This window comes from Oncorhynchus mykiss, chromosome 7, assembly GCF_057628025.1.
Source record: "Oncorhynchus mykiss isolate SJ-2025 chromosome 7, ASM5762802v1, whole genome shotgun sequence".
Taxonomy (NCBI): Eukaryota; Metazoa; Chordata; class Actinopteri; order Salmoniformes; family Salmonidae; genus Oncorhynchus; species Oncorhynchus mykiss.
The window spans coordinates 76,037,452-76,050,021 of record NC_143028.1 but is presented as its reverse complement, the minus strand read 5'-3'; the positions used below and the strand labels follow the sequence as shown (position 1 = coordinate 76,050,021).

Here is a 12,570-nt window from a genome sequence, read left to right as displayed (position 1 = left end):
TGTATGAGGCAGAGGAAGGTGTGTATGAGCCAGAGGAAGGTGTGGATGAGGCAGTGGAATGTGTGGATGAGGCAGTGGAAGGTGTGGATGAGGCAGAGGAAGGTGTGGATGAGGCAGAGGAAGGTGTGGGTGTTTATGAGGCAGAGGAAGGTGTGAATGAGGCAGAAAAAGGTGTGGATGAGGCAGAGGAAGGTGTGGATGCGGCAGAGGAAGGTGTGGATGAGGCAGAAAAAGGTGTGGATGAGGCAGTGGAAGGTGTGGATGAGGCAGAGGAAGGTGTGGATGAGGCAGAGGAAGGTGTGGATGAGGCAGAGGAAGGTGTGGGTGTGTATGAGGCAGAGGAAGGTGTGAATGAGGCAGAGGAAGGTGTGTATAAGGCAGAGGAAGGTGTGTGTGTGAGGCAGAGGAAGGTGTGTGTGTGAGGCAGAGGAAGGTCTGGATGAGGCAGAGGAAGGTGTGGATGAGGCAGAGGAAGGTGTGGATGAGGCAGAGGAAGGTGTGGATGAGGCAGGTGTGGTTGTGTGTAAATATAAATCTCATCAATAAGTCAATTATTAATTATTGATTAACCCATTATTTATGTGTGTGTGTGTCTGTGATAAAATAATTTGGTGGATGCTTATATTTGTCCTAAATCAATTGACTTCCTGCATTTCCCAACTCCCCCTGAGACACCCTGGGAGAGTGGGATCACGGCCAGGGTCAGCCATTATCAACGGCGACCCTGTGTGTGTGTGTGTGTGTGGGGGGGGGGGGTTTGGTGTAAATTTAACCTGTCAAACCCCATGGCTATAATTCACATACACATTTCGTACAGTCATCTCAACACAAATTTCTGGAGGGGCATTTAATTGATGGCTTGGATATCCTGTTCTCATTTTCCAACCCTGGTATAGAGTGACTGAACAGTACATGCATCAATCAATTATCCCATGTCTATAATACTTTACTAACGTTTTTGTAATTCACAAAATAAATATGAGGGGAAATGCTTGGTTTAATAAAGCATTGAATTATGTATAATATCATATAGGTCTACATAATATCATATAGGTCTACATAATATCATACAGGTCTACATAATATCATATAGGTCTACATAATATCATATAGGTCTACATAATATCATACAGGTCTACATAATATCATACAGGTCTACATAATATCATACAGGTCTACATAATATCATATAGGTCTACATAATATCATATAGGTCTACATAATATCATATAGGTCTACATAATATCATACAGGTCTACATAATATCATATAGGTCTACATAATATCATATAGGTCTACATAATATCATATAGGTAGGTCTACATAATATCATATAGGTCTACATAATATCATATAGGTCTACATAATATCATATAGGTCTACATAATATCATATAGGTCTACATAATATCATATAGGTCTACATAATCATGATATTTAGCACATCAGAATAGAACTGTATCGCCTCTTGCTTCTTGCTAGGCAGTCATTGTAAATAACAATTTGTTCTTAATATGATATGCCCGGTAAAATATAAATCTTTCAAAATTCATAAAATTGCTCTGTCACTATGTACAACTGGTTAGGCCGGCCAAGTCAAAAAACAAACTTTACACACATCACAAATACTACTGTGGACATTACGAGCCGAGGGTTATGAGGGCTGGAGGACTCACCGAGTGGAGAAGCCAAAGTGTAACACTCGATCCACAGTGGTGTACACTTGATACCCTGATACCCTCAGCCCTGAACCATGCTCTCTAAAGCACTTTCAATTTGTCAATGTCTCACCCTACTCTCCCTGTGTCCTCTGTGTACTTCCTAATAGGACTAGTGTATGTTGAAATGTAAACAGATATTGAATATCTCCGTCCAAAAGGAAAGATACACAGTATTTACACTGTACACACAGTATTTAAACTGTACAGTAGGCTACACAGTATTTAAACTGTAAAGTAGTCTACACAGTATTTAAACTGTACAGTAGTCTACAAAGTATTTAAACTGTACAGTAGGCTACACAGTATTTCAACTGTACAGTAGTCTACACAGTATTTAAACTGTACAGTAGTCTACACAGTATTTAAACTGTACAGTAGGCTACACAGTATTTCAACTGTACAGTAGTCTACACAGTATTTAAACTGTACAGTAGTCTACACAGTATTTAAACTGTACAGTAGGCTACACAGTATTTCAACTGTACAGTAGTCTACACAGTATTTCAACTGTACAGTAGTCTACACAGTATTTCAACTGTACAGTAGCTCAGTTTCCACCTCATTTTGTGGGCAGTGTGCACATAGCCTTTCTCAATAGCAAGGCAATGCACACTGAGTCTGTACATAGTCAAAGCTTTCCTTAATTTTAGGTCAGTCACAGTGGTCAGGTATTCTGTCACTGTGTACTTTCTTTTTAGGGCCAAATAGCATTCTAGGTTGCTTTGTTTTTGGTTAATTCTTTCCAATGTGTCAAGTAACTATCTTTTTGTTTTCTCATGATTTGGGTGGGTCTAATTGTGTTGCTGTCCTGGGGCTCTGTAGGGTGTGTTTGTGTTTGTGAACAGAGCCCCAGGACCAGCTTGCTTAGGGGACTCTACTCCAGGTTCATCTCTCAGTAGGTGATGGCTTTGTTATGGATGGTTTGGGAATCGCTTCCTTTTAGGTGATTGTAGAATTTAACAGCTCTTTTCTGGAATTTGATCATTAGTGGGTATCGGCCTAATTCTGCTCTGCAACCATTATTTGGTGTTTAACGTTGTACACGGGGATGTTTTTTCAGAATTCTGCATGAAGAATTTCAATTAGGTTTTTCTCCCATTTTGTGAATGCTTGGTTGGCGAGCAGACCCCAGACATCAACCACTCTCTCTCCCTCTCCGTCGCTCTCTCTGTCTGTCTCTTTCTTTCTCCACCTTCTCTCCGCACTCTAAATAGCCTTTGAGCCTTTATATCTGTCGATAAAGCTGTTTGTCGATAAAGCTTTACAAGGATTTTTTTTTTTTAAACGGAGTAAGTACCTCCACTTAATAACCTTCAAACAGCCACATAATAGGTAGCGAGGCAGACCACATAACAGGTAGCGAGGCAGACCACATAACAGGTAGAGAGGCAGACCACATAACAGGTAGCGAGGCAGACCACATAACAGGTAGAGAGGCAGACCACATAACAGGTAGCGAGGCAGACCACATAACAGGTAGAGAGGCAGACCACATAACAGGTAGAGAGGCAGACCACATAACAGGTAGCGAGGCAGACCACATAACAGGTAGAGAGGCAGACCACATAACAGGTAGAGAGGCAGACCACATAACAGGTAGAGAGGCAGACCACATAACAGGTAGAGAGGCAGACCACATAACAGGTAGAGAGGCAGACCACATAACAGGTAGCGAGGCAGACCACATAACAGGTAGAGAGGCAGACCACATAACAGGTAGCGAGGCAGACCACATAACAGGTAGCGAGGCAGACCACATAACAGGTAGCGAGGCAGACCACATAACAGGTAGCGAGGCAGACCACATAACAGGTAGAGAGGCAGACCACATAACAGGTAGAGAGGCAGACCACATAACAGGTAGAGAGGCAGACCACATAACAGGTAGAGAGGCAGACCACATAACAGGTAGAGAGGCAGACCACATAACAGGTAGAGAGGCAGACCACATAACAGGTAGCGAGGCAGACCACATAACAGGTAGAGAGGCAGACCACATAACAGGTAGCGAGGCAGACCACATAACAGGTAGCGAGGCAGACCACATAACAGGTAGCGAGGCAGACCACATAACAGGTAGCGAGGCAGACCACATAACAGGTAGAGAGGCAGACCACATAACAGGTAGAGAGGCAGACCACATAACAGGTAGCGAGGCAGACCACATAACAGGTAGAGAGGCAGACCACATAACAGGTAGCGAGGCAGACCACATAACAGGTAGCGAGGCAGACCACATAACAGGTAGCGAGGCAGACCACATAACAGGTAGCGAGGCAGACCACATAACAGGTAGAGAGGCAGACCACATAACAGGTAGAGAGGCAGACCACATAACAGGTAGCGAGGCAGACCACATAACAGGTAGAGAGGCAGACCACATAACAGGTAGAGAGGCAGACCACATAACAGGTAGCGAGGCAGACCACATAACAGGTAGAGAGGCAGACCACATAACAGGTAGAGAGGCAGACCACATAACAGGTAGCGAGGCAGACCACATAACAGGTAGAGAGGCAGACCACATAACAGGTAGCGAGGCAGACCACATAACAGGTAGTGAGGCAGACCACATAACAGGTAGCGAGGCAGACCACATAACAGGTAGCGAGGCAGACCACATAACAGGTAGTGAGGCAGACCACATAACAGGTAGCGAGGCAGACCACATAACAGGTAGAGAGGCAGACCACATAACAGGTAGCGAGGCAGACCACATAACAGGTAGTGAGGCAGACCACATAACAGGTAGCGAGGCAGACCACATAACAGGTAGCGAGGCAGACCACATAACAGGTAGAGAGGCAGACCACATAACAGGTAGCGAGGCAGACCACATAACAGGTAGTGAGGCAGACCACATAACAGGTAGCGAGGCAGACCACATAACAGGTAGTGAGGCAGACCACATAACAGGTAGCGAGGCAGACCACATAACAGGTAGTGAGGCAGACCACATAACAGGTAGCGAGGCAGACCACATAACAGGTAGAGAGGCAGACCACATAACAGGTAGCGAGGCAGACCACATAACAGGTAGTGAGGCAGACCACATAACAGGTAGCGAGGCAGACCACATAACAGGTAGCGAGGCAGACCACATAACAGGTAGCGAGGCAGACCACATAACAGGTAGTGAGGCAGACCACATAACAGGTAGAGAGGCAGACCACATAACAGGTAGCGAGGCAGACCACATAACAGGTAGAGAGGCAGACCACATAACAGGTAGCGAGGCAGACCACATAACAGGTAGCGAGGCAGACCACATAACAGGTAGCGAGGCAGACCACATAACAGGTAGCGAGGCAGACCACATAACAGGTAGCGAGGCAGACCACATAACAGGTAGCGAGGCAGACCACATAACAGGTAGCGAGGCAGACCACATAACAGGTAGCCAGGCAGACCAAATCAAGACATTCCTAACACTAACAAAGACATTTGAACTAAATCAATAATGGCAAAGAAAATAATCAAATATTTATTCTACTTTAATTCTCAAATATTTAGAACTGCATCGTGTATAAAGTTACACATGTACTAAAATATACTGTTTAACAACTGTTATGAATGTATGTAGGGGGAAAAAACGACCAAAACCAGTCATTTATTGGGTAAAACACCAACGTTTCAGCATCACTGTGCCTTCTTCCGTGTGACGTCATGAATGCTTGAACCAGGTTATTGTGCTTTTTATTAGTATATCACCTGTCACCATGAATCTGGCCAGCTTCTTTATTTTGTATTAGTATATCACCTGTCACCATGAATCTGGCCAGCTTCTTTATTTTGTATTAGTATATCACCTGTCACCATGAATCTGGCCAGCTTCTTTATTTTGTATTAGTATATCACCTGTCACCATGAATGTGGCCAGCTTCTTTATTTTGTATTAGTATATCACCTGTCACCATGAATCTGGCCAGCTTCTTTATTTTGTATTAGTATATCACCTGTCACCATGAATCTGGCCAGCTTCTTTATTTTGTATTAGTATATCACCTGTCACCATGAATCTGGCCAGCTTCTTTATTTTGTATTAGTATATCACCTGTCACCATGACTCTGGCCAGCTTCTTTATTTTGTATTAGTATATCACCTGTCACCATGAATCTGGCCAGCTTCTTTATTTTGTATTAGTATATCACCTGTCACCATGAATCTGGCCAGCTTCTTTATTTTGTATTAGTATATCACCTGTCACCATGACTCTGGCCAGCTTCTTTATTTTGTATTAGTATATCACCTGTCACCATGAATCTGGCCAGCTTCTTTATTTTGTATTAGTATATCACCTGTCACCATGAATCTGGCCAGCTTCTTTATTTTGTATTAGTATATCACCTGTCACCATGAATCTGGCCAGCTTCTTTATTTTGTATTAGTATATCACCTGTCACCATGAATCTGGCCAGCTTCTTTATTTTGTATTAGTATATCACCTGTCACCATGAATCTGGCCAGCTTCTTTATTTTGTATTAGTATATCACCTGTCACCATGAATCTGGCCAGCTTCTTTATTTTGTATTAGTATATCACCTGTCACCATGAATCTGGCCAGCTTCTTTATTTTGTATTAGTATATCACCTGTCACCATGAATCTGGCCAGCTTCTTTATTTTGTATTAGTATATCACCTGTCACCATGAATCTGGCCAGCTTCTTTATTTTGTATTAGTATATCACCTGTCACCATGAATCTGGCCAGCTTCTTTATTTTGTATTAGTATATCACCTGTCACCATGAATCTGGCCAGCTTCTTTATTTTGTATTAGTATATCACCTGTCACCATGAATCTGGCCAGCTTCTTTATTTTGTATTAGTATATCACCTGTCACCATGAATCTGGCCAGCTTCTTTATTTTGTATTAGTATATCACCTGTCACCATGAATCTGGCCAGCTTCTTTATTTTGTATTAGTATATCACCTGTCACCATGAATGTGGCCAGCTTCTTTATTTTGTATTAGTATATCACCTGTCACCATGAATCTGGCCAGCTTCTTTATTTTGTATTAGTATATCACCTGTCACCATGACTCTGGCCAGCTTCTTTATTTTGTATTAGTATATCACCTGTCACCATGAATCTGGCCAGCTTCTTTATTTTGTATTAGTATATCACCTGTCACCATGAATCTGGCCAGCTTCTTTATTTTGTATTAGTATATCACCTGTCACCATGACTCTGGCCAGCTTCTTTATTTTGTATTAGTATATCACCTGTCACCATGAATCTGGCCAGCTTCTTTATTTTGTATTAGTGTTTCACCTGTCACCATGACTCTGGCCAGCTTCTTTATTTTGTATTAGTATATCACCTGTCACCATGAATCTGGCCAGCTTCTTTATTTTGTATTAGTATATCACCTGTCACCATGACTCTGGCCAGCTTCTTTATTTTGTATTAGTATATCACCTGTCACCATGAATCTGGCCAGCTTCTTTATTTTGTATTAGTATATCACCTGTCACCATGAATCTGGCCAGCTTCTTTATTTTGTATTAGTATATCACCTGTCACCATGAATCTGGCCAGCTTCTTTATTTTGTATTAGTATATCACCTGTCACCATGAATCTGGCCAGCTTCTTTATTTTGTATTAGTATATCACCTGTCACCATGAATCTGGCCAGCTTCTTTATTTTGTATTAGTATATCACCTGTCACCATGAATCTGGCCAGCTTCTTTATTTTGTATTAGTATATCACCTGTCACCATGAATCTGGCCAGCTTCTTTATTTTGTATTAGTGTTTCACCTGTCACCATGACTCTGGCCAGCTTCTTTATTTTGTATTAGTATATCACCTGTCAACATGAATCTGGCCAGCTTCTTTATTTTGTATTAGTATATCACCTGTCACCATGACTCTGGCCAGCTTCTTTATTTTGTATTAGTATATCACCTGTCACCATGAATCTGGCCAGCTTCTTTATTTTGTATTAGTATATCACCTGTCACCATGAATCTGGCCAGCTTCTTTATTTTGTATTAGTATATCACCTGTCACCATGAATCTGGCCAGCTTCTTTATTTTGTATTAGTATATCACCTGTCACCATGAATCTGGCCAGCTTCTTTATTTTGTATTAGTATATCACCTGTCAACATGAATCTGGCCAGCTTCTTTATTTTGTATTAGTATATCACCTGTCACCATGAATGTGGCCAGCTTCTTTATTTTGTATTAGTATATCACCTGTCACCATGAATCTGGCCAGCTTCTTTATTTTGTATTAGTATATCACCTGTCACCATGAATCTGGCCAGCTTCTTTATTTTGTATTAGTATATCACCTGTCACCATGAATCTGGCCAGCTTCTTTATTTTGTATTAGTATATCACCTGTCAACATGAATCTGGCCAGCTTCTTTAACTGCTCTGACTGCTCACTCAGACTAAACAGAGCAGACACCAAGGGACCACCCATATGTGTCCCTATTCCCTGGAATAGTGTTCCTATTGGAATGCAGCCTAAAACAATTAAACGCAATGTGCAGATTGGACAGCGCTTCCGAGCCGAAGATGACACAGCCGACTGTGAGGCTGTTACTGTGAGGCTGTTACTGTGAGGCTGTTACTGTGTGGCTGTTACTGTGAGGCTGTTACTGTGAGGCTGTTACTGTGAGGCTGTGACTGTGAGGCTGTTACTGTGAGGCTGTTACTGTAAGGCTGTTACTGTGAGGCTGTGGCTGTGAGGCTGTTACTGTGAGGCTGTTACTGTAAGGCTGTTACTGTGAGGCTGTTACTGTGAGGCTGTTACTGTGAGGCTGTGACTGTGAGGCTGTGGCTGTGAGGCTGTTACTGTGAGGCTGTGACTGTGAGGCTGTGGCTGTGAGGCTGTTACTGTGATGCTGTTACTGTAAGGCTGTTACTGTGAGGCTGTGGCTGTGAGGCTGTTACTGTGAGGCTGTTACTGTAAGGCTGTTACTGTGAGGCTGTTACTGTGAGGCTGTTACTGTGAGGCTGTTACTGTGAGGCTGTTACTGTAAGGCATGTTACTGTGAGGCTGTGGCTGTGAGACTGTTACTGTGAGGCTGTGACTGTGAGGCTGTGGCTGGGATGCTGTAAATTTCCACTCACTACCCAGAAAGGAGAGGGCTGTGTGGGCTGTGTCTGCATGCGTTTGCGTGTGTGTGTATGTGTATGTGGGTGCACGTGTGCGTATGTGTGTGCATGTGTGTGTGTGTGTGTGTATGTGTATGTGTGTGTGTGTATGTGTATGTGTGTGTGTGTATGTGTGTGCACGTGTGTGTATGTGTGTATGTGTATGTGTGTGTGTGTGTGTGTGTGTGTGTGTGTGTGTGTGTGTGTGTGTGTGTGTGTGTGTGTGTGTGTGTGTGTGCACGTGTGCACGTGTGCGTGCGTGTGTGTATGTACACCTTCCTGGAATCATCCACTTTACATGTACCAAGAACACTGGTAAGTCAAGGCAAATACTGAGGGACTCAACAAGAACCTTACCGGGCCTGAGCAAGCGATCCACACCTCTGTGCATCATCATTGGTACAGCAAGGTACTTGGGGTCTAATTCAGCACGACAACGCCTTTCCCTTAAAAGTCAACTTAAATAACTGTAAACTTCCATTTCCTGAAATATTACACTAATAGAATCTTAGTTCAAAAATCAAAAGAGAGGCTGTGATTGGCTTCCTATTTGCAGGTTTGTATCTGAATTCGGTAAAATCCCAAATCATCATACCCAATGGCTTGGTAAATAGAGAATTGTCTCATTAAATGGCACCGGTACTGTGTATTATCCCAGCACAATAGGCACTTTCTCCACTGTGTCCAATGTATTCTCTATCTCTATAGCCCACAGCACCACACACAGACCAGTATGGTCTCATCGACTAGACGTACCACAGCACCACACACAGACCAGCCTGGTCGCATCGACTAGACGTAACATAGCCCACAGCACCACACACAGACCAGCCTGGTCTCATCGACTAGACGTACCAAAGCACCACACACAGACCAGTATGGTCTCATCGACTAGACGTACCACAGCACCACACACAGACCAGCCTGGTCTCATCGACTAGACGTACCACAGCACCACACACAGACCAGCCTGGTCGCATCGACTAGACGTAACATAGCCCACAACACCAAACACAGACCAGCCTGGTCTCATCGACTAGACGTACCAAAGCACCACACACAGACCAGCCTGGTCTCATCGACTAGACGTACCACAGCACCACACACAGACCAGCCTGGTCTCATCGACTAGACGTACCAAAGCACCACACACAGACCAGCCTGGTCTCATCGACTAGACGTACCACAGCACCACACACAGACCAGTATGGTCTCATCGACTAGACGTACCACACAGACCAGCCTGGTCGCATCGACTAGACGTAACATAGCCCACAGCACCACACACAGACCAGCCTGGTCTCATCGACTAGACGTACCAAAGCACCACACACAGACCAGCCTGGTCTCATCGACTAGACGTACCACAGCACCACACACAGACCAGCCTGGTCTCATCGACTAGACGTACCACAGCACCACACACAGACCAGCCTGGTCGCATCGACTAGACGTAACATAGCCCACAACACCAAACACAGACCAGCCTGGTCTCATCGACTAGACGTACCACAGCACCACACACAGACCAGCCTGGTCTCATCGACTAGACGTACCACAGCACCACACACAGACCAGCCTGGTCTCATCGACTAGACGTACCACAGCACCACACACAGACCAGCCTGGTCTCATCGACTAGACGTAACATAGCCCACAGCACCACACACAGACCAGCCTGGTCTCATCGACTAGACGTACCAAAGCACCACACACAGACCAGCCTGGTCTCATCGACTAGACGTACCACAGCACCACACACAGACCAGCCTGGTCTCATCGACTAGACGTAACAGAGCCCACAGCACCACACACAGACCAGCCTTGCCTCATCGACTAGATGTAACATAGCCCACAACACCAAACACAGACCAGCCTGGTCTCATCGACTAGACGTAACAGAGCCCACAGCACCACACACAGACCAGCCTTGCCTCATCGACTAGATGTAACATAGCCCACAGCGACACACACAGACACAATAGTCACACATGTTTGCATAAGCAGTTCCCTTCTTGTACAGCTGATTCAGAGGTTGGAAATAGAAAGGAATGCTCACACTCAAACACAACTGTCGAATGTGTGTGTGTGTGTGTGTGTGTGTGTGTGTGTGTGTGTGTGTGTGTGTGTGTGTGTGTGTGTGTGTGTGTGTGTGTGATTTCTAATATCAAAATCCTTGTTTACACCTTGCCCTAACATGTGAGTTTCCATCTGTTTACGCTTGATTGATATCCAGACACAATACGTGTCTGACTATCGGAGGAGGTAGTCAGAAACATCACATTCAGATCACAATGTGTCTTTTATTCGTCTACAAATGTCTAAAAATGTGGGCTTAATCAGAATCTGACAAAGATCAGGACAAAGGACGCATGTTAGCACCAGATATGAACACTGCTAAAAACGCAGTTGAGTCAGAGCAATTTCTCCCTCTCTCTTTGATCTCTGCCTTATTCTCTCTGACTCTCTCTCTCTCTCTGACGGTCTCTCTCTCGCTGACAGTCTGTCTCTCTCGCTCTCTGACTCTCTCTCTGACTCTCTCTCATGCTCTCTCTCTCTCTGACACCCTCTCTCTCTCTCTCTGCTCTAGTTATTATTGTCTTGGGTTGGGGGGATGGGACCTACATTGCATGCTCTCCTCTCTAACTGTAAACCACAGAGGACTTTGTCATGCTATTGAAATGCATCATGCAACATTCTGTGGTCCGGGGCCAGGGCCTTGTAGCAACCCTGGGTTCAAGTAGTATTTGAAATATGTCAGCGTTGGCTTTAGCCTGCCTGGTGACCAGAGAGGCAGAGTTTGGCAGTTTTGTCACTACTGTATTGATTGTCTTGTGCCAGCCAGGCTCAATCAAGCGCTAGGTACAGTATCAGAAATTATTTCAAATACTATTTGAACCCAGGCCTTCTGAGGCAACTGAAACTTCAGGTCTGCAGTCAGAAAAAGCAAGACATATTTATGTTGATTTATTTTCCCTTTTGTACTTGAACTATTTTCACATCGTTGTAACACTGTACATAGCCATAATATGAAATTTGAAATGTCTCTATTCCTTCAAAAACTTTTGTGGGCGTAATGTTTATTGTTAATGTTTTATTATGTATTATCTATTCCCCATGCCAATAAAGCCCTTTGAATTGAATTTAATTGAGAGCAGGGACAGAGAGAAAGAGAGAGAGTAAGTCTCAGGGACCTTACATAATGCCCCTACTTTAAGACCATGGGCATTTCCACCGGGCCCTCCCATTGAGTTTTCCATTCCTCCCCTGAGTCCATGTTAACCTGCTATGATCTCTATTAGAGTTTTCAAATCTCTGTGATTAATTCAAGGAGAAGAAAGGAAGGAAGGATGGATGCTTTCAAAGTATTTCAACAAGGCCCCTGGCTCTCATGCTCAGCTGAGCTCCTCAATTAGACAAAGAGAGGAGGGGGGAGAAATATAGGGAGGAAGAGAGAGAGGGTGGAGAGGAGGGAAAGAGTGAGCGAGCGAGAGAGAGAGAGAGAGAGAGAGATAGATATTTACACAAAGTAACTATGAGGTGAAATAATGATTTACAGAGCTTCAAGGCACCCTGGGTATACGACGTTATCTTAGTCGGGTGGATGAACGTTAGTGGTGGAACCTTTAGTTTCACCAATCTATGTGTGCTTAAAGAGGAGGAGGGGGAAAGGAAGGATTTCAGAATTATTCATGCAGAGCTCAGCTTAATCTTGATCATCATTGCAGTAG

The 12,570-nt window shown here is 44.0% G+C and overlaps 1 protein-coding gene across 3 annotated transcripts in view; it reads right to left on the bottom strand.

Annotated features, from left to right (window-relative positions):
* Positions 1-12,570, bottom strand: part of LOC110528591 (sodium- and chloride-dependent taurine transporter) — a 46,319-nt gene that overhangs the window by 29,915 nt on the left and 3,834 nt on the right. The window lies entirely within an intron of this gene.